This window comes from Anser cygnoides, chromosome 4 (genome assembly GCF_040182565.1).
Source record: "Anser cygnoides isolate HZ-2024a breed goose chromosome 4, Taihu_goose_T2T_genome, whole genome shotgun sequence".
In the NCBI taxonomy this organism is placed as follows: Eukaryota; Metazoa; Chordata; class Aves; order Anseriformes; family Anatidae; genus Anser; species Anser cygnoides.
In genome coordinates, this window is record NC_089876.1 from 1,300,294 (window position 1) to 1,322,765 (window position 22,472).

A 22,472-nucleotide genomic window follows, 5' to 3' on the forward strand; every position below is an offset into this window, starting at 1 on the left:
CTCACGCCCACGCATGCTCACTTCCAAATACTCCTTTCTCACACCCACAGACGAACTCTGTCTCACACAGGGACACTATCACAGCATCGGCAGCTCTCATTCCCAAGTCCTTGCCTTCTCAGGCTCATGCACACGCTTTCCCCTTTCCTCTGTCCCACCGCATGCTGGCTTGGTTCTCACCTCTCAGAAGGTTCATCTCCCAGGAACCATACAAGCAGTGGTCTGAAAGACCCTAGGAAGGATTCTGGAGGAATTTAATAAGAGGAGAAAAATCATAGTGCAAACAAGCAGACCAGGGGAGCCCTACAAGTTGGGTAGTTCCACCAGGAAGGAGCTTGGAAGGATGCTTGCCTTGAGTGTAACAATACAGAGAAAAGCATAACCCATAGCTGAACCCGTATCTACCATTCCTATATGGATGTCAGGCAAGTTTATTCAGGAAAGTCACCGAAGAGTTCAAGTGCTCAACCCCAAAGACCTGTTTCCATACAGCAATCCTCAGCCTAAGAAGGGGGTTCAAGACTCCCCACAGAGCACAAGCTGCCTGCCAGGGCACATCCTCGAGCCCATGAGCCTGAGGCCCTCTCTCAAATCTCCCTTGTCACCAGAGCTGCAGGTGTTTCATGCACCACTACAACCACAGACAGGTTCCCTACGCCCCAGAGCTTTCTCCTGAAGGTGGTGCACACTCCTGTCCCCCTGGCACTGTTGCAGTGGTATTGATAGAGAGGAAGGGGAGGAAAAACAAATTGCGGTTTGTGCGATTGCCAAGGGTGTAGGAAATGGGGATTCTATTCCCTTTTGCTTGGGGAAGAAGACTACAGATCATACCTGCCACCTCCCAGCAGTGTGATCTACTCATCAGTTGAAGACTCAGCTCCACTGTCCCCCTTCCAAGCCAATCTTGGAGTAGTTTGTCGATGTTAGGGGTCATCACACCTCCAACAGCCCCCTCAGTCATGTATATTTTCTATTTTTGGTGCCACCAAAGATGTCAAAAACCATGTGGTGTGCAAGACTGGTGAGCTGTACTGGCAGGACAAGAGCAGGTTTTCAGCAGCATCAGTTCCCTGGTCCATCTCTGCACGTAGCCATACACATAACTATGCTGGGAGAAGGCTGAGGGAAGAGAAAATTCGCAGTGAAGACAGTCCTCATTAGCATCTGTCCCACTTATTGCCTTCCAAAGTGATGAGTGAGTGACATCCCAAAAACATACATTCTGCTTTCGGTGAGACAGAAATGAGTTAGAAAGTTATCAGAATTGAGGGAAGATACAAGAGGAAAACCTGAGATGAGGTTTCTGACTGGAAACAGAGAGACCTGCACCCAAAGAATTATTTAATTTAAAATAATTGCAGTCCAAGGAGCAAGGACTGGTAGCAGAGAAGCTCCCTCATTACAACTACAGTTCATGACAACTTGTCCTGAAGGACCTTTCCAATATGCGCCACTCCAATCCCAAGCAGCAAAAGAAATGTACTTGTTTAAATGCCTCTGGACACGATCATTTACAACATTAGGACAGAGCAGTTCAAGTCCGTCCCCAACAGGAGGGAGGGAACGCAAGTCTGAAATAAACCTAAATACTCTGGCTAACACTAATGGAGTTTGCAAAAGGCTGCGATGCTGCCGAAGGAATATTTTATCCAATCTCTGCCACTGCGCACCGCAGACAGTGGGTTATATTGTTCAGCACATGACGAGCGCGGTCTCTCTGTCTCTTTTATTAGCAGCCTGCTTCCCAGATCCTAGGCCAGCCTTCCCTACCAGGTCTTGATTAACCTTTTGGTGAGCGCCTCTCTCACACGCACGCACTACCAAACAAAGCCACTAGCTCGCATCTTCCAGCAGTGCCGCTTCTTCAAAACATCCCTCTGATTCATTTTTGTGATGTTTTCCTTTCAACCGTGTGGTTTGCCAACCACCCCTCCCCTCCCTCGCTAATTGATTTCTCAGGAACCACAGATGTAGCTTGGCACGTTGGATCCCCTTGGTCTGTCAGCCACAAAATCACCTCCCCTCTCCCTCCCCCTTTCCCAAGCCATGCTCAGGGAGGGGAAATGCCTTCCTGCTTATAAACCTCCTGCCCCAGCTGTACTCCATGTGGGGAAATAAAATACACATGAGATAAGAGATCCAAGAGGCAAGGGCCATGCCCAGACTAAAGAGAGACAATTGCCAAAACGCCTGAGCGTGGAACAGCCCTGCCTACTCCTCACCCCACTCCAGCCCAGGCAATGCTGACAGATAGCAGAAACCAGGGTTATCAGGCGCCTACATCCCTTGGGTACTTTTGGAAATTGCTCTTCTCAGAAGTCCCTCAGGGGGTATCTGCCCCGTACTGTGACACCGAAAGCAGCTTCAGAGGAGCCACCCAGAGCAGAAGGAAGGAGGGGCTCCATGGAGGCTGATTTATTCTGCTTCTCAGGCGCGTTCGCAACCCACGCACATTGCTGCAGATGGGCTGGTGATGTCCAACTCTGCTCAGCCGAGCACGAGCTCAGGCCACAGTCTCAAGACTGTCCCTCGAGGTCCCTGCCCACTCTAGATACCCACCGGCAACATCTAAACCATCAATGGCTTTGCAAGCTAGGTCATGGACCTCTGCTTATCCCTACTGCATCAGCTAGCTTGTTTCTGCCTCCCTGTGGGATGAACCAGTGTCTTCTGAGATGAAGAGCCAGGCACAGTCCTCAGGACATTTTGCTCCACGTTTTGCTCCCTGTGCACTGTATAGGTGGGTCTTGCTCAGGTTTGGTGCTATCCATCCTCCAGTCCTCCAACCCTTCTAAACAACTCCTTACACCCTCATGACACACCTCACAACATGCTATAAAATCAGCTCCCCAGTGACCTGCAACATGGCCCTCACATATTTCAGGCACTTTGAATTCCAAAAGAAAGAAGAAATTAATTGTAAAAGGGAGTTGTGAGGGGCCCAGAGGAAACCTGATCCAAGTGCTACATGGGGACCTTGCAGCTTGCACTAGGGTTGCTTGGTGGCAGGGCAAAGTTACCATGAATCGTTCCTGCAAATCTTATCTGTAGCAGCTCCTGGGGGAGGTCCCGGTTCTGGGGAGGAATAAATAACTATATAGATGTTAGTCAGAGATGGGCAGGCTTCCAGCCCTCTGTTTGGGCACAGCAGCTCCTGCTGCTTCCCACTGTTACAGTCACCTCACCTTTTCACTGCTCGTGTTCCCCGAGCCATCGCTCCCCTGGCACCTACAAGCCCTCGTTATTTGGTGAGCTGGCTGAGGTCAGCACAACTCACACGTTGTCTCAGGCCAATCAAAGCCTCTTTTTTGGAGTGCGAGAAGAATAAATAATTATTGCTTTCGTATTATTTAATTTGGGTTTTATTTAATTTAAGTTTTATAGACGGGACTCTCACCTTGCAATAAAAATATATAAGGATTGCATTTTTCTGAAAAGGCACTTCAGACAGTAAACTTGTCTCAGCGTCAGGATGCTGTTTTGTCACCAGAGGGGAAAGTACCTGCCGAAACCCACTGCCCATTTCCCACTGGCATGCCATGAAGCCTTGGCAAAGGTAAGGTGGCTTACAGAGTCTTCACATCCAGTCTGCCATGCTGCACTTTGGCATCAGATATCTCTGTGCTGGAAATAATGGATGAAACCACATGAACCTCGTCTGGTTCATCTGTTGCTGTGTCAGACTAAGAGCTCACTCTCAACACTGTGACTAAAAAAAGAAGGGAAGAACTGTTGACGAAGCAGAGACAGTTTTCATAGTCAGATCCCTCCCTATAACTAGTAAAATTGGTTTTACATCTGAGAAGCTACATGGGAAAGGAAAATAAAACGAAAATGTTTCAATGATCCAGAGTTGCACTGAGTAGGAAAAGCCACAGCTATCTGAGTGAGTCTGTTTGGCTGCATGGTTAACCAGCCGGTAGACAGAATAGATAGATACTCTTATCTTTTAACCGGGGGGAAAAAAAAAAAAAAAAAAAAAAAAAAGAGGGGAAAAAAATAGAGGGCCATCACCTCTGAACCTTTGGAGCCTTCCACCAGCCACATTAGCATCAGCAGAAACATGGCAGCTTCCCAGAGCAGAGACAGACCCAGCTCCAAAAAGGCATTTTGGCATTCAGTCCCTGCTGGTTGCTGTGGGACTTTAGCACCCAGAAACCTTTCTGAACCCAAGCCAAAGGCAATAGGTGTTGCTGTGGGAACAGGGCAGCGGAAGTGGTGTCTGCTCAGTGCAAATGATTCAGCCTGGATACATGAAGGAGAAGTGTGGAATATTTCAAAGGCCTTCGTCAGAGGCCATGTCTGATAGCCAACGCCTTGAGGTGGGAGCCCAGAGGCTAATGTCTGCTCTCAGCTCTGCTTTGTGACCTCGAACAATTTCTTTCATTGTCCCAAATGAAAGGGTGTGTATTTACACAGAGCCTCATCATTCCAAGATGCATAGAAAGATTCAAGTGCAGTGTGACCTGACCACTCGCTTCAACATAGACAGGAAAAGTGAAAGACCAGCACAGCCATGCTGAGCTGCAAGGCAAAACATCACCCTCATTTCTCTGTTCACTCCCTGGACACAAGGAGATCTCCCAAATCACAACATTCACTCATCTCTGAACAGAGCAGATTAGCAGCTAGGTGAGTGGTACAGAAAGCTACCCTGAAAGCAATGGATTTACAGCCTTTCTCCATCACTGGATGTCCTGAGGTAGTGTTTCACCTTTCCAAAGCCTGTTGTCTGCTCTAGACAACGGCACTCTTGAGGAAAGCATATCATGGATAAACAGCACCGGTTCCAGAGCCTGAATTCACCATTTCCACCCTGGCATAGCTCCACAGAGAACAGCGAAATTCTCCTGCTTTGGGAATGTAGGTCTGGAAAGGATCTCCTGCCACTGGCAAGCAGCACTTTTCCTCTGCTGTAAATGTAAGTGAAACAAGGTCCCAACTTTCACCCCATTAGCCATCTAGCCAGCAGTAAATTGCCCTAGACCATGAAAGCCTGCCAATGGCCTTGCATTCTCCTGTGTTGGTATGAAACCAAAGCAACTCTGTCTAATTCCCAGATCACATTTGGATTCACACCAGTGTAACACCATTAAGTCAAGCACAGTTACACCAGTGTGTCGGTGATGGCAGAAGAGATTCAGAGCAAAGTCTTTTTGGAACTGATGTGTTAACACAGGCAAGCAAGACCCTTCAAGCACTGTAACAGCTTAATATCTGTGCCCCTATGCAGGAAATAGTAATTGTGAGTGTTGTTTCTCTTATGGTACTGCATATCTGAAATCTGAGTATTTGTAATGGTATGAAAATTACATACAGAATAGGAAAGTTAGAGCCTAATTGTTACGATTCCAAATACCAGTGTTCTTTCCTTAATCTTAACTATCTGAGACAAAGGAAAATGTCTAATAAATGCATTTTGTCTGCATGTCTCATCTGCAGAAGAAATTAAGAGCTGTATACCTTTTTCATGAAAACACGTGAAATCTCATTGAAAATAGACCGGTTTTCATGGACCAAAAGTTCACCTCAGAATTAGAGCTCTAAACTGGAGGAATGTTGAAAACAAAAGTGCTGCTATGTTTTCCTTTGTGCCCTAGGACCAAATAATAGAATAGATACTGCTGAAGTTTCCCAGGACAAAGCTGCTGTTCCTGGTGCAAGTGACTACCCTCAGCACACAGACATCAACGTGTAGCTCAGCCTGCAGTTTTTACAGCACTTCACAAAGGTCTTTGTTTTATCTGAACATTTCTACATTTCCAAAGATAGTAAAAGCAGTAATGACAGTTAATGGATCTGGCATTTAATGACTTCCTAGATGAAGGGCCCTTAAGCTCTCAGATCTTCTAGTAGGTCATTAACTGCCAGAAATTATCTAGTCATCTAGTTCAGGGACTTTTCTTAGTCTGTTTGCTGTAACATCTGTATATTTCCAAGGGCCTGAGCCTCTGCCTACAAATATTAGTAATGCACTTCTCACTCACTCATTTCAGTAATACAGAACCAGGTACCAGCACCCTAAAGAAACGTGAGTAAATCTCACTGCTTTCAATAGAAGTTAAGTTCCTACACATTCTGCAGATCCAGGTGCTTCCCCAGTGAGTGACAGGGAGAGCTTCAGGAGCATCCTCTGGGGAGGAATAAAGCCTTAATGAACCGAGAAGGTGAAGCTGCAAAAACCCTGTTCCCTTTCAGAGCCTCCCACTCCAGGTGCACGTGGGCAGCCTTGGAGGAGAGGAGGTGATGTGCCCCAAGCCAATGGCTACTCTGCTGGGACAGAGAAGGCAATTTCTTGTCACAGCTGGCAGCAGCCCATGGCACAGTACCTGGCATGTCCCCATCAGGAAATGGGGCAAGTTTCTGCTCAGAGCTTCTGCTAGGCAAGGGCTGCTGGGCTTGACCCCCACTAGAGCTGATGGAGAGAAGCTGCAAGTTCCCAGGTTAGCCACCCATGCTGTGTCCTTTGAACATGACCTTTCTCTGTACATGTTTGATTCAAATAGCAGAACCATTTTTTTCCCACTGTCTCTGTATAAAATCAGAGTCTGGAGGCTCCAGAGAAAAGACATTATGAAGCAATGAGTCAACTGTTGCTCTTTATTTTGTAACACCTATAGCAGTTGAAATACATCCTCAAAGCCGCTCCTTTCCACCACTCCACAGTGCAACTGGGAGTGACTGCACATCCTTGGCCGGAATCCCAATTGGTAGAAACTAGCATAATTTCCTGGCATTGGCAACACTCTTCTGATTCATACCAGCCAAGGGCCTCATCCAAGAAACAAACAACAACAACAAAAGCCACGAAAGTGGTAACTTTTCCTCAAGAAGAAATGCATTCTCGTATTGTCTCTGCCAGTTCATGACGAAGAAATACATCTGTGTCAATACTGTGAATAGACAGTGGTTGCTTTTTTCCCCCTTGAGTAAATCCAGTGCCTGAATGAATCTATCATGAAATGGAAGACAAGTCCTAACACTCACCGTGGCAGCGAAGCAGCTCGCTGCATCCTTTGGCTTTGCTTCACCTCAATCACTATTTATCACAGCAGCCATTTGTCCCTCCAGAGAGTGCTAGGTCCTCCTGATATACAAAGGCTGCGTCTGCACTAGTAAATTAAATAATGTCAGTGAACATTTCCAGGCACAGGAACACCACCATTGATATTGTTACACTCCTGCAACAGCCCCTGGCATGGTTTTGGGCCAGGCCAAATGAAGCTTTTGTGAAAAATGCCTGAATAGGAGCTAGCCTGAGCCAGGGACCATCCCCAGCAGATCGGGATGCAGCCACCCTGTCTCAGAGGACAAGAGAGCCCAATAGCATGGACACAAGGTTCCTGTGCCAGTTGGCTGCAGTGCCAGAGAACAGTCCCAAGTACATCTAATTTACTGATATAGACATAGCCAAAAAGGTTTCTTCCTTTCAGCAAGGGAAGAGAAAGCAAGACACATGGTTTAAGTGATGAAAAAAAAAAAAAGAAAAAAAAAAAGTATAAATCTGTCAATTTTCCAGTGAGAATAGGAACCCTGTAACATTCCCAGTCCCACTTACAAGTTTTACCATAATACTTCAGTTGTCTAAACTGGTTGTCTAAACTGGTTTTCAGACAGTGATAGCCTCGTATGCCCCTCATTTTTACAAGGACGAGAAAAGGCTTCCAAGCAAAAAAGTTCATGCTTCTCAGGAAGCAAAGCCAACCAGCTCCAAGCCCAGAGGATCAGGAAAGCTCAGCTGACTGCTCGCAGGACTATTTGTTCCTGTGAGATACCACAGTCCTTCAGGAGGGAGATTCCTCACCCCACTCCGCCCACCCACAGCCTGTCCCAGGACTTAACTGTCCTTCCAGGTCAAGAGCCCGTCACCCCCCAGTTCTCCTCAGATGTCCTTTGCTATGCTCTTTGTCCTCAGTAGTTGTCCAGCCACCGCAGGCAGAGTGGACAGTTGACGAATTTCCTGCTGTTTACAGTAACTGGTATACATGCAATTTGTTATCTGCTGTTAATCCCAAGCCTTCCCAGAGCTGCTGCCTTCCAAGATGCTGTCTCATTTTGTAAGCCTTTTATAAGTGTAAACTTGCCCTTGGCTGCATGAACACAATCAAAAGACGATTTTCTACCAAGTCATCACAATCACCTCATATAACTGTCCTGTCCATGCTTGACCTTTCTGCCAGGATTGCACCATCTGAAAAAACTTTACCGGGAATTTTGTATTTTCCGCTAGATAATTGGAAGAGATAGTGCATTGTGCTGGATCACAAACAGACCCCAGTGGGCCATTACTACTGCTGAAAACGATTATCTGAGTAATTGGTTGTGCAGCATCCACATGAACAACACCCAAGAAGGAAACACACATTTCCACAGTGCCTCTTGCGCAGAGAACTCTCCTTATTGATTATGTTACGGTATTGGACAAGGTTTTTAAACCAGGTCTGAACTTTCATAATGTTTCTCATTAGAGCCAGGTGATATATTTCAGCTCAACTTTTGGCTAAGAACACCTGATTCAAGTTATTGAAATAGTTCTTCAAGTTCAAATCATTTCAGAAAATTGCTGTGATCATGTTGTCTCTCATTAGAAAGAAAAGAAAGAAGGAAAAAAAGGAGATTGTATTTCTGAAGGGAAACACTTTAGTTCAAAAGGGAATAGTTCAAATGATGTTTTTAAGCTAAAAACAGACTGGATAATAGTGTTTTTTTCAATTACAGACATTAAATGACTACCAAAAAAACAACCATATTGTTCACATTTGAGGTGTTTGGTTGAACCACCACTTCCCTCGTGTTTTCTGACTTTTCCAACACAAACCTTTTTGGAGCATGTTTGCTTCAGTGAAGGCTCCTGAGCACCAGCTGTGCACACACCTCTGCCCAGGGCTGCGCAAGCAGGGCACCATCCCTCTGCTAGCACCAGGACAGAGCAGGCACCAGCAAAGCAGAAACGTCAGAGAGCACAAATGCTTCCCACAAGACTTGTAATACACACCCCAACAATGAGGGCCAGAACCTTTTTTGTACTTTCCCCTCAGGTAGGGTTCACCTCCCCTAATCTTAGCACAGCTACAGTGTCATGACTCCCGTCACGTTAACAGGGATTTCCCCAGCAGGGTTAGAGGAGCCTGCGGAGTGTCAGGACTCATCCTGAAGATGCACTTACTGAGCTTCAGAGGCAGCAGGGCTGGCCTGTCCCCACTGCCTACTTCTCCTGCTTCCCCTGCCTCCAAGTGCTGCTAAGCACAGAGGAACATCTAAGACCCGAGTAGGGCAGGAGACCAAACCTCACAGTCTGTGCTCCCAGGCCCCACTCAGCTCACTGAGGTGACGAGCACCTCGTCCTTCCCCGGGTTTGTTGCAAGCCCTGGTGCAGTACGTGATACTCACACAACCAGAGTCCCTCGTCATCACCTGAGGGACCTCCTGCAGGACGACTGCCCTTAAGGGCAAGCTGGGGAGGACAGGCGCTGCACATCTCCATCACGGGGCACGCACTGCTCCTAGCTGGGCTGCAGCCCTTCAGCTCCCATTCCTGCACACCTCAAACCCTACTCAAAAAAAATATATAAATATATATATATATATATCTGCCTTTCAAGCCTCATCAGTCCCACAGCAGCAGGCAAGAGCAGTACACTTTCCATAGGTGCTGAAGCAGTCGCCAGGGGCTCCATTTTCCTGATGAGCAAGGAAATTGCCCAAGTTCTGTCATCCCCACCATCCAAAGAGCCAGTTCGAAGGGGGAGAGCAGCATAAGCTCCCTCTGGGATTTCACCTGCAGCCTGTCACTGCCTGCTACCTCCAGCAGCCCAAAAGGCAAGTAACCTTTCCAACTTTTAATGAGCGGAATCTGATGAGCCCCTCACCATCCTGCTTCCCACCCCACCCTTAATCTCCTGCGAAATCTTGTCAGTAACATGACTTACTTGAGTTGTCATGATGAGGGCAGACAAGGCCCTCAGAAAGTCTTCACAAATCCGCTTGTAGTTTCAGATTTGCCTTGAGCAGGTAGTGATCCTAAACACTCAGCGGTGGGTGGGGGGATTTCCAGCGCTGCCACTGCTACATTGACGGCACCACAGCTGATACCGGAAAGGATCAGTGCTCATCGTTATTTTAACAAATTGCTACAAATGCCCCTATTTTAGGGGGAGAGATGAAATCATGCAAATGAGCTTTGTTCCCTGGCTAAACTTTACTTGCAAGCTCAGCTACGGGGAGGTGTCTTTGAAATGGATATGAGGTGAAGTCCCTAAATATTACAGAGGCTGGCTTTGCCTCTTCGCTCCCCCAGTTTCTCAACAACAACAAACAACAAGAGGGCTTTGTTCATTTTAACACAGGAGAGAAGTAAAAAGAAATTATCTCTTTTAGCCTTTGCCTTCAGGACACTGTGCTTGTAAATTCAGTTTGCTCTTTGTAGGCATTAAGAAGTCAAAACATTACTCTTGTTTCATTCTTGTTTCATTCCTATTAATTTGCATTATGTTCCGAGATCAGAGCCTGTCTCGTGAACACAACTCTACTCTGACTACAAGATACAGTTGCTAGAAAGAAACAGGCATTTCTGACATCATGCAACACTGCAACTTTTTTTTTTCCAAGTTCTTCTGGAAATTTCCTGTTTTCCGTCCTTAGAACAAACATGGAAATGCACTGCAGGATGAAACATGTAATTTGGATATATCCATTGTTCACAGCTGAACCCATCCTGCCTCCCAGCGCTCACTTTGTCCTTTTTAGAGCAATACCTCCATGGATGACTCCAGCAGACCCCTGCTTGCTTTTAAAAAACGCTGTGCCCTTTTTTTTTTCTCCTCAGAAAAGGGATTTGGGATAAGGAAGTCTTCTAAAGTCTAACAAATGCAAAGCCACTCTATTTAAAGTCTGAAGCCATTTTCAAGCTGCAAAACATATACTCCCAAGAGTCCTTAAAAAGAGATATCTCTCTCCTTTCCAACAGTGCTACTTCTTACAGTCTAAACAAACAAGAAATAAACTGCCCAGCTCGTGTGCTGGCTAGCACAGGTGACTGATTAATTTGGGAAGATAATTCAGCCTTGTTCCAGCCAACTAATGCTCTGGGCATGATTTCAGGAGGGACCATTGTCAGACCCTATTAAACCCCATGCTTCAGCTGCTGCAAAATTAATACGCTGTGACTATTTCAGGCACCACTTAGGAGGCCACGCTTTAGGAGTTCAGCTTGTGGTTCATCTTGGGGGAGCAGGAAGAGGAGGGAAAAGAATGACAAATTTAAAATTAAATCAAACAAGAAGAACAAAAATAAAAAGACTCAACAGCCAACCGTTCACAATGGCCTGCTGGGAACCCGGTCCTTTTGCTTCTGATTTACAAGTTACATATGGCGGGTTGTTTACATTCTGTTACTGGTTTATGTTCTTCCAGAAAGGAGAAATTCCTCCAGTAGATTTTGATTGCTTTCCTGTATGCCTCTCCCCCCCAACACCCCCACCCTCGAGTATCTGGTTTCGCTTAATATGCCCAGAGGTTTCCGGAACAAAAGAGGTTGTTGGATTTTTTTTTATGGCTAAACAAAAAGTCGACTATTTTTCCGGGATGGTTCAGGCTGATTGATGTTATGTGACTGTGAATCCATCCTTCCAAACTCCTCTCTATGTTCAGGCTCTTACAGCAGCCACGTCTTCACATGTCACATGAATGAACAGCTCCAGCTGCATGGGCTGCATGCAACAGCCAGAGACGTCCCACTTCACCCCATGCCTTTGGTCACGTTCACATTGTAGATTCCCAAAGTCAAAGCAAGACTCCTGGTCTTGTAGTCCTGCCTCAAAATCTGCGTAGACTAGACTAAATAGGCAAGGAAATATTGTCATTTACAGTGAGGAAAAAAGTCAGAGTTCTCTTTACGTTTCAGAGAATCTAAAGCAGTTAACTCCGCCTCAAGAGTTCCTGAATGTCAGTTTGTGTAGATGCTACTGCAGGGATGATCAATGAAGTTAGCACATTTAAGGCTAAGCCTAGTTGTCCGAGGAAGATTTTTCATACCCCAAGCAGAGCTAAAGTCACACACTACCATCTTTGCACACCTTTCCAAAGAAGGAGTGAAGTACTGTTGGGGGAAAAGAAAAAAAAAAAAAAAAAAGAAAAAAAAAAGGCAAACTTCAGAAATTTGAATTTTCTATTAATTCACTTCTATTTTTCTATTCATTTCTATTATTTCTATTATTATAAGACAGCTCTGAAAAAAAGACAAGGATCCCCACATGTTGGCCCAAAGGGACAAATAAAAATATAAAAACATAAAACATCTCAGAGGAACCAAGATGCAGTGGCTGTTTTTAAATATACATGCTTAAACATACAGAAGATATTTGGTTTAAATAAATAATCCTGCTCATGAATTTAATGGAATAGACTTTTTGACAACTGTCAATGTTTGTGACTTACAGTTCTAGAATAATAAAGAGAAAAAAAGCCAAACTGAGTCCAGCAGGGACTCTTTCACCCAGTACTCTGTCTCCAACACCAGTCAAAAACAAAGGAATTGGGTACTAATAAAACAGGATTGCCCTTAGAGCAATGTTCCCCAGAATACTTTCCCAGCATCCTGCTACAACAGGGCATGCCTGCAGGTGTATTTAGGTCATGTAGTCCAGTCTCTGCTCAGAGCAGGTCTAACTAGATCAGGTTGCTTGAGACTTGTCCAGCTGAGTCTTGGACACCTCCAAGAATGGAGATATCCCTTAAGAATGACTCTATCATGAATTTCTCCAGTTGCTCTACAAACACAGGTAAATCCACAGCACCCCAATTAAAAGGCATTCCCCAGCCTAACTACCTGCAGCACAAAGAGCTACCTCCTTTCACTTGTTACTCTTAGCTGCAGTCATTTAAAATCCAAAACCAAGACAATCTTACATAAAGTTGAAAGAGATGAAGGAGATATTACCATTGTGTTTGTTAATGGTGGCTTCACTGCAGTCACTGTGCCTTGAAAGAACATGAGATGAGCAACAGGAGTTACTGGCCTGCCAGAACCTTCATACAAAGAGAAATTGAAATGAGAAGTATCCAAAAATTATAACACACCTTTAGAAAATCAGCCGTTTTCCATCTATTGCGAACCAGGAACACAAAACACGATTTCTCTGGTATGTCAGGGAGAAATTGTTAAAACTCTTGAAGATTATATGTTATGAGGATTAAAGTATAAGAGAAACAGCAACATATAATCTATGCAATTCATTTTCCCAGGTCATCAAAGACATAACTAGATTATTTACATACAGGGTCCATACGGTGTGTTATAAACAAAGTCCAACAAGGAATGTTGAAATTCTGGAGTCTCAAGGCATTTGCCTCTGAACTGATTTAAGATACTTAAGATGAGTTTAAGATATTTAAGATGAGTTCAGCTGTCATCCTTGGGGCTCTGAGACTCAGGACTGCCCCAGTGGCTGCTCCAGGACTGACCCTTCAGGAGCTCCCCTTTCACTCCCCATTCCACCATTAAAAGAAGAGAAGCTGATAGCAAGCGCTGAGGTTGGACAATCTTTTCATACAGCTGAATGTTTTCTGAGCAATTGCAGTCTTTCTATCCCAATCTGTCCTAAAACTATCTATGGAGTTCTAGCAAAATGACCTGAAGGAAAATGGTCCCCGAAGGCATCTCACTTTGCTCCAGAAAATTTCTGTCCTTCCTGCCTGTGCCATTTGTGACACCCATTCTCACTCGGGGCTAGAGTAGGCAGCTCCCTGAGCTGTGTAGATGTACCCAACCTGGACAGACACAGAACTGAGATCCTGTAGAGCACTGGAACACAGGGCAAGGAAAGCAGAGCTAAGTCCCAGCTATGTAGAAACACATTGAAAGGCTGATGAATGGACATGAAACCACTGAAATTAAGGAAAAGATGGGCTCATCTGTGGAGAGGGGTGGCCCAAAAAATTTGTACTCATTTAATAAGAAACAATGCAGATGGAGTTGCATCTACTTCACTTGTCTGGTTTTTATTTACCCTTCCTCCCCTCTTTGGAAAAGCATCACAGAGCAAAACAGCCCAGAAGGGAAACTAGCCTGATAAATAGACCATCAAGAGGAATAATTAGTCTAGATAGGAAAATTAAATGGGGGAGCCACTAATCAGCTGCTCTCTCTGCAAGGAGGAGGCTGGGAAAGTAATTTAAAAAACCTTTTGGAGGAGACTCTGAGGCAGAGCGTAAAGTAAAAATACAGATGGCCAGAAATTAGAGCAAGTCTGTGTGCACAGGAACAGGTGGAATTGGTTAGAGGCAGAGCTCCCTCCCACCCTGCTTACCCCCTCCAATTCTTCTCATGACTTTACCTTCTGCTTGGCAGCACTGTGAGTTGGGAAGGAAAAAAATATCTCCCTCCGAGCTGGTGAAGTCGTCTCCAGCTGGGAGACTGCACTGCTAGCAGCCCTGCTCGGTTCCCAGGGGCTGCACACAAAGCCCCCAGCACCAGCAGATTGATCCTAATTCAACTCACTCTGTGCTGGCCTCACAAGTAGAGGGGTAACTCAGCACCCCAGAGCCCCCACCAGCACCAAATGGAGGGAAGCTTTGCCTGGGCAAAATGATGCTAAATAAAGCCACCAGAACCACCCTGCTTCTAACCCTCCCAGAACACGAGGTTTTGCGAGGATCAGCCTGAGTCCCTCCACCACCAAAGCCTGAGGGAGCAGAGCACAGCTCCAATTCTCTCCATGTCAGACTCCTTTCTGCTCCAGGACTCCACTGCTCCTTCCATGCCTGCAACAAGAAGCTGCAGGCTCTCGCTGAGATCACCCTGCTGACCTCCATCGTGGCACCTGGTTACCTGCAAGGACCACTGTTTTACCAAGCAGGGCTACAAGCCAGCAGGTCCACCACGGTGCTAACAATTCGGAGACTGTGTCAGTGTCAGAAACAGTGGAAGTCCTGAAGGGAAATTGGGACAGACAAGGCTTTGGAACACAAATAAAAATTTTCACCCCAAGGAAGTTTGGATCTTCAGCTTCCATTCAGTTTGGGAAACTCTAGCTGACTGAAGCCCAGGGCTAAGCAAACTCATGTCTCCCAGAATGGAATCCATTACTGAGCTGGAATGCCTCTAATTATACTAACACTAATAACGTTAGCTACTAAAATAGCTCAGAAAAGGATAAGTTACAAACGTGGTTTTCAGTCTGTGGGTTTCAAATGCATGGGGATTGCCAGGAGGGGTTGAGAGCAGGGACACAACCTACTTTCTTTCATTTCACTCCCATCTAGTAAGCTCACCCAACGCTTTCAGATTCAGTCACATAACAAACAGGCATTTTAGTTGCTAAGTAAGCACCCAGAGAAGCTGCATGGACTTCAGGAGAGAGGAGCTGAAAGATTTTTTCAGATATTAAGGAGAAATTTGTTTACCCTGGACAGAAATTATCAGGTTTCCTTTCCTTTCTGTATGTGAAATCATGTACCTTATGACTATATGGAAGCTTTAAAAAAAAAAAAATCTTTTTTTGTTGTTCTTTTAATTTAAAAAAAAAAAAAAAGGCCAAGAAACCAGACTTCTGTCTACCTCATATAGCAAAGGGGAAGTTCATACCAGGTTACATCTGTCAGTGCTCAACAACCAGGAATTCGTATGATGCCTCTACCCCTCACTAAGCAATGCATTATGGAAGATGACCTGGCTGAATGCCTCGCCCCAAGGAGAAAATAGGAGCCTGAAGAAAACCAATGCCATATTTTATAGAGGATTTTCTTTGGCTAACATTAAAGTTTTCCATAGAAAATTAAATTCCCACCCAAAATAGAGCTTACTCTCCAGCTAAATCCCCTCTGATTTATGGATTGGGATGATGGTTGGAAGGTTTTTTTGCTCTTAGTATCAGAGGCAGGAACAAAGGCCTCTAAATGCAGGTTTCAAAAGGAAGCTCCAGATTTTCTTTTCATCCTGTTTTGGGACTTTTTAAGAATATTTAGTGTTTGTTAAAAAACTCTAGACTTTGGAACTGCCTGTGTTCAGAGTGTCACTGACATATTTCAGACCAATTTGAAAGTCAAGCCCCATGGCACTGGGTATGAATAATATGTATACGTAACATTTTCATGTTAAGGTGCACAGATCTAGTAAAGGACAAGTAGGTTACAAAATAAATAAGAAGGAATAGACGCATCAAGACAGGGAATTTCAGATCAAGGGATTATCTCATTTTTAGAAAGGCCTGTTTCTGAAGAAAATAAATCAGATCATTTCTGTCATGAGACTGCTGATTCCTAATGTGACCATCACAGGAAGTGCTAAAGAAAGATGTGCACACATGTGGTAGCTTTTGGTAACATGGATGTGGAGGTCACAGCTAAAAATCCAAGCCCTTATTAGAAGTTAGGGGTAATTACCTTTCTAAAGACATGCCAGTGACCTTCAGATCCTAATATAGTCTAAAGGGATTTGCAGTCCAGCTGTTCATACACACAGAACACCCAAATTGCAGATGATTAGTATGACTAAGCTTGCTACCTTTCCTAAATTTATTCCCGCTGGAAATAAACATCAATTGTTCAAACAGGAGGGGAAGACAGAAAAGAGCCATTCCTCCAATGCCTAAGGCCCAGTTACACACTTGGTCAAAGATTTACCGACCTCTTCAGCATTGCAACAGCTGGTACTGTATGAAGTCCTGCTTGCAGGTGCACTGAGGGCAAGGGAGAGGCTTCCTCACCACTATTTGGATCAGACTTTGTCAAATCTGGACTAAAATCTACTAATGAAAGATGCTGCAGCCATGGATGGGTCAGTCTTCCAGGGACAATAGCAAGGCAGGCTTTGCCTGTGAATGTTCTTACAAGAACTGGAGCAATGTGCTTTCTCCTACAGTCTCTGAAATTCCCTAAGAGTGCAAGATGCAGAACAACAATAGCTATTGCTTGTTGAAATACATTGTTCCCTCAATCCACATACTCCCACTGAACAAGTCTTCTCCCAAAAGTACTTTTTTTTTGATTTCCCACATTGTATTTTTTCAGTGAAACCAAAAAGGGAAAACAGGACAGTTTGCTCACCCCTTCCTCAGCCCATTTTACCACTGGAAATAAAAGAACTTACAAAAGGAGGAAGACAGATAAATGAAAAATAAATAAATAAAAAGAAGATGAAAAAGACAGCAAGGGAAAATGAACATTCTTCAAAATTAAAGAGATGATTGTTCAAAGCTCTCCGCGAATCTCCTTTTAATGAAGAGCCAATTCCTTTCTAAAGCCTGTGGAATAATTACTCTGAAGCTTCACAGAATTAGTTTCACCTCAAGCAAGTTAGGGAGCGATGAGCCAAGTTTAAATAAATGGATGTAAATCGAGATCCTCTGGCCCCCTTCCAAGCTGGCCAGACACAAGGCAGCTCTGGTCTTGAAGCCTCATACCTCGTGCACCTAAACTCGCAGCGGATCATGACTCTGTCTGTGTTCCTCGTGTCCTTGTTAACAAAGCCTCATTACTGTTCTTTGCAAAGCTGTATCACTGCAGCAGCAAGGTGCTTACGGCAACAGGTGAAGGTGCTATAAATGCATCTCTAACAGGTTTCAAACCACTCATTTGACCTCGAAACAAACAAACAAAATTACTTCTCACCTTCCTTGGAGTTCCCTTTCTACGTGATCCACATAAAAGGAAAAAAGCTCCAGGCTTGCCTGGCCTGGAATCAGAAGGCACTTGCATGCGGAGGAGGAGGAGGAGGGAAGGCTGCTCCAGTCCCCTCCCTCCCCAGTCCCACTTGAAACGTTTTCTTTCTTCAGCCCTGAACCCCTGCCAGGATGACTCCGGATCCTGCGGATGGGAGAGCATGCGTGGTGAGTCAGTTCCCCGAACCTTCCTGAGGCTGGATTTGGTGCCAGCAAAATGCCTCTACTGCAGCGTGAGCTTTGAGCAACCTGGTGCAAGGCAGGATACATGAGGGAGAAGGGGCAGTCAGTGGGTATAACCTACGAACCAGCTTCCCCTCCCACCAGCTGCAAGCCCAGTTGAGCTGGGGTTTGCAACCCCTGATCCAGCAGGACCAACTACCTTTCTCTCAGCCCCACAGCCCCCAGCTTTGGGAACTGTGTTGTGTTTTTGAGGTGACCCAAGGAAGGTGCTGTTTAAGGGGACAGGATAATCACAGGGTGAAGGGGGCTTGTCCTGGGATGGGGCTGGCACATTTGGGGCTTAACACATTTGGAGAAGGCAGTTTCACAAAGAAGGGTCCAGATCCAAGTACAGAACTGTTCAGAGAACATTCTGCTACAGTCTCTCACTTCTTTCCAATGTGCCCGTGAGATATTTTCCCAGGTAAATATACAAATGTCATCACATGTAAGTTGAAGTTATCAAAAACTAAAAACAGGTTATTTGTTAAAAAAAAATAAAAAATAAAAAAAAAATTAACCAAGAAAAGTGGATACACTCTGAGTTTTAAGAATGATTCCTAGTTAGAGAAGCCCAGCATGGCTTAAACGTGTGACTACATCTAAAAAAAAGAAAAAAAAAAAAAAGAAGTGTGGCCCAGACATATGTAACAAACCCAGAAGTCATCTGGAGGTCAAAAAAAGAGGAGATGGATTAAGACCAAATGATCAGAAAAAAAGGAAATAAAGGTTTATAATCTGTCTAACCTGCCTAGAAAGCACAGGTCTTTCCTACATCAACATTCCTTAGCAGTTACTAAGAGATAATAACATGATTATTATGGGGTTTCTAGAGACAGCTCAGGCAAAAGTAAAGGAAATTTATGCTGCCACAGAAGAAAACCACAATAGAGGGCTCTGCATTTGAAGGTTGTCTGCTCTGGACATTTCAGCTATTCATTGAGCAAATATTAGTTGCTGAAGTATTCAGCCTGGCAAGGGATTGGATTCAAATGTGACCCAGGCAAATGATTAAACCAAGCATTTCTGCAGCTTTCTTGGGATAGACTGTGTCTGCGCAGGCGGAGGTGGTGGGCAGACACCCCTCGGTTGGGTTTGACCCATGGACAACACCAGGCTGCGGGCTCTGTGAGCACTGACGCGGCACAGGAGCTTTTTGGATGAATAATTTATTCACTGAAAAACTTGGGTTTGGGGCCTACCAAAACTATTCGCAAACTCAGTGAATAGTTTCCACCAAAAGCCTGAAAACATTTCAGAGAGGCAGTGTTTTGTTTAGACTTTTTTTTTCTTTTTCTTTTTTTCTTCTTTTCAGAAATGCCTCTGCTTGAAACTCCAGTTTGAGGCCAGATTACTTGACTTTAAGCAGATTAAACTTGAATGGAGATGCTTTCATTTCACACTGCACATGGTCAGTGCTCTGCTCTGTGGGCCAGCCCAAAGATCTCAGTGATTTGCACAGCTCTAGTAGGAACAGCTGGAACGAGCCTGCTGGCTCGGTACTCGCAGGGAAAGACTGGATCCCGTGCCAGCAGACCCAGTTCAGGAAAAGACACAGTGTGACCTGGAGCAAGTAAGGGAAAGAACATCTGGATGAAGGAAATGCCTGATATGGGCTACCCAGAAACCACACTGGGAAGCCTGGGGCCAAGCAGAAAAGCCTGGAGTCTGCAGAGTTGGGAAGGAGAATGAAGGAGCCCAAGCTGGCACCCCCACAGGGCTTTGGGAAGCAGATAAACCAAGAAATAAAAACCCACTGATAGCAGAGAGACCAGCCAAGCTGATTCTCAAGGAACTGGTGCGGGAGGAATCAGCTCATGACAGCTCTACAGGCTCCACGAAGACCTTCAGCTGATACTCAAGGGCAATATCTAGCAAGAGGATGATGAACTCCCAAGGAGATGGTCCACCTGCCGACACACAGAGAAGAGAGATCTCTCCTCTGGCACATGTAGGCTTGCTGGTGGTGGGTGAAGGGGCAGAGAGCAGGTACTCCCACACAGCCTTCAGCTCCCAGATAGGTGCAAAGTCTTCCCAGAGCTGTTACTATACAGTAAATTTGTCCTTCAGCCTTGCCTTCTCCATCAGCTATAGGGAGCTTGCTTTACCAACTTCTGTAACTAAATTAAGGGCTTCAGTGTAGACAGAGGCAAAACCCCACAGTCGCTTCTCTTTGTTTGTCTCCAACAACAAAGAAAGTATAAAACAGTAGGATAGACACATAAGGATACCAAGATCACATCCCAAAACAGACTGCAGTTATCTGCACCACAGGGACTTCCCAAGGCAGAGGTGACATCCTTACACAGAGCAGCACTTGGTGGAGTTTCACTGCTTGTCACCATATGGCTCCGTGCTGGAGGGAAGTGGGAGAAAAAAAACTAACTGGACACAAGCCAAGAATCGTGTCCTCAGAGAACAGTGTTCCTGCACACATCTTATCTTTGCATTGATGGAGCCTTGCTGAAGGCAATTTGATCTCATTTTGTGCGTTCAGGGATTTTGGCCATCACCACACAGTTATTCTGGACTTGCAAACACACACCTGTGCACGCTAACTCCTGCTCTTTTTCTGCCCAATTGCAGAGGGCAGGAATAGGCCCTTAACCCATAAATCAGGTCACAGTGTTTGTCTGTTCCCTCTGCCATGAAGAATTCTCTGAGAATCCTGCAGCTGAAGGCAGGACATTCACAGCCAAGTCCCGTTCCAGCGCTGGAGTCCAGGCAACCGGCAAGTAAATGCAGCGAGAAATTTTGAAGTTATCGAGCTGAGATTTATGCTGCTGGAATTCATCACAAATATTTCTCTCTCAGCAAGAGGTGGGAAAGAGGGCAAGATCACTTTGCATTAGCTTATTTATGCAGGGCCATCTCTCATCTAGCTTTGGAGGCATCACAAGGCAGAGAGCTGTCATTCACAGAGCCTTTGGGAAGGCAGAGGATGCCTCTGCAGCTCCATCCAAGCCTATCTCCAGCAGCGTCCTGGAAATCAACTCCTCCTCTCTTGATTCTCCTACGGAGGCAACATCAGTTGCTTGCCTTTGTGCTAGCAAAGGGCCCAGTGTCTGCTCACCAGTGCCCTGAATACACCGCTTCCTGGGGCTTCTCCTTTTACAAAAACACTAGTGAGGGAGGAGAAGACCAGAACAAGGTGAAAGTTTGGTTCGGTCTGTTTGCGTTGCCACCAAAACACTGCAGTAATGGGCCACTGCAAGTCTTGTCACCTCCAGAACAGCGGTGAGCTGTGCTGGCAGCCAGCTCAGAAACCGCAGCGATTCTTGCGTGCCTTGCAAGCACCCACGGTGGGAGCGGTCGCTTTACCCAAGCTGAGAAAGATGCCACGGCATCAGGCCTATTTCTATACCGTGAATTAGAGAGATTGGTTTTGCAGAGTCTGGTTAAGCCCTGGGGAAACACACACTTGGGGCTGCTCTTGTGCATAGAGCACGAGGCGTGTCGGCACAGGCTGCTATGGCTGGGCACGCTGGAGCCACCTGGACGTGCTGGCACAACCCTCTGCCTGTGCTGGGACATCTTGCTGAGGGACTCCAGAGGAGGCTCCGTCACTTCCAGCCAGGTCTCCACATACGTGCATGCCGTGCAGGAAAAGCAGCTTTGAAGTACTCATGTTGCCAATTCACACATCCAAGGCGTCACCGCCACCGACTCACACCGTGTGCCAGGTCCGAACTACCCGAGCACGAGGGCATCAGAACCGACTGCAAACCAGTATCTGGTCTTTACAATCTGGCCTTTATAATCTGGTCTTTACAAATACTTCCTTAACTCGCCTTTAGTTTGAGATTTACCTTAACTACGCCTTGCAGTGAAAAGCAGTGGCTGAGAAAAAGCTGAAGCAAATGCCTGCCAGCAAAATGCCTGAACAGCTCCTGGACCAGGGAAGGGAAGATCCTGTTGCAAGTTTGGTGGTGGGGAGGGTTTAAGTTATTGGCAAAGGGACACTTTGCCTTTGGTGTTGTACAAAGTCTCTGTGGGCACGCAGTTCCTGCATTATCCCAAGCACATCTGCAGAGGCCTCCATCACTATAGCTAAATCCAGCAAAGAGAGTGAGTCACACACCTGGCAACTCATCCCAGTGACATTTGCAAAAGCAGATTTCATTCTGTGATCGTTTCTTCCTTGTCCTCCTCCCCCACTCCCTGCCTTTAATGAGTAACCATATCTAAATACCTAAATCTGGTTACTCTTGCACAGCCCTTGATTTGGAAGAAAGTTGCTCAGATGAGGAAACACTTGAACTTTGACCTTATAGTCCTTTACAGAGCTTTTCTTCTTGAATAATTAATATCAACCAAGGGAAATATCCTGAGTACGTCTCCACTGCACAGATCCTGTTCATTCACAACACCTCAAGGTACTACGGACGTAAAGGAGAGCAGGAGTCCTACTTTATCTACCGAAAGTGTCTTAGCGTTGTGCAACTTGTTTACAATGGCAAATTTTGGCAGCCAGCTACAAGGAGCCCGGGATGAGATTCCAGTTAAGCTCGAACTGCCTCTCAACAAGTCCTGACAAAAATGCACGCCATTCAAATTTTGCCACGCCAAGTTCATCCTCTGACTTGGCTCCAG

The 22,472-nt window shown here is 45.5% G+C and overlaps 1 long non-coding RNA gene across 2 annotated transcripts in view; it reads right to left on the reverse strand.

Moving 5' to 3' along the window:
* Positions 1-18,137, reverse strand: part of LOC125179709 (uncharacterized) — a 41,216-nt gene extending 23,079 nt beyond the window's left edge. The window contains exon 1 of one of the 2 annotated variants that reach the window (XR_010831618.1): positions 17,608-18,137. This is a non-coding gene — a long non-coding RNA (uncharacterized lncRNA). Of the gene's footprint in view, positions 1-9,929; positions 10,055-17,607 lie in introns of those variants that run through there. The other variant, XR_007157367.2, reaches the window with a different exon arrangement.
* Between the last annotated feature and the right edge of the window lie 4,335 nt (positions 18,138-22,472).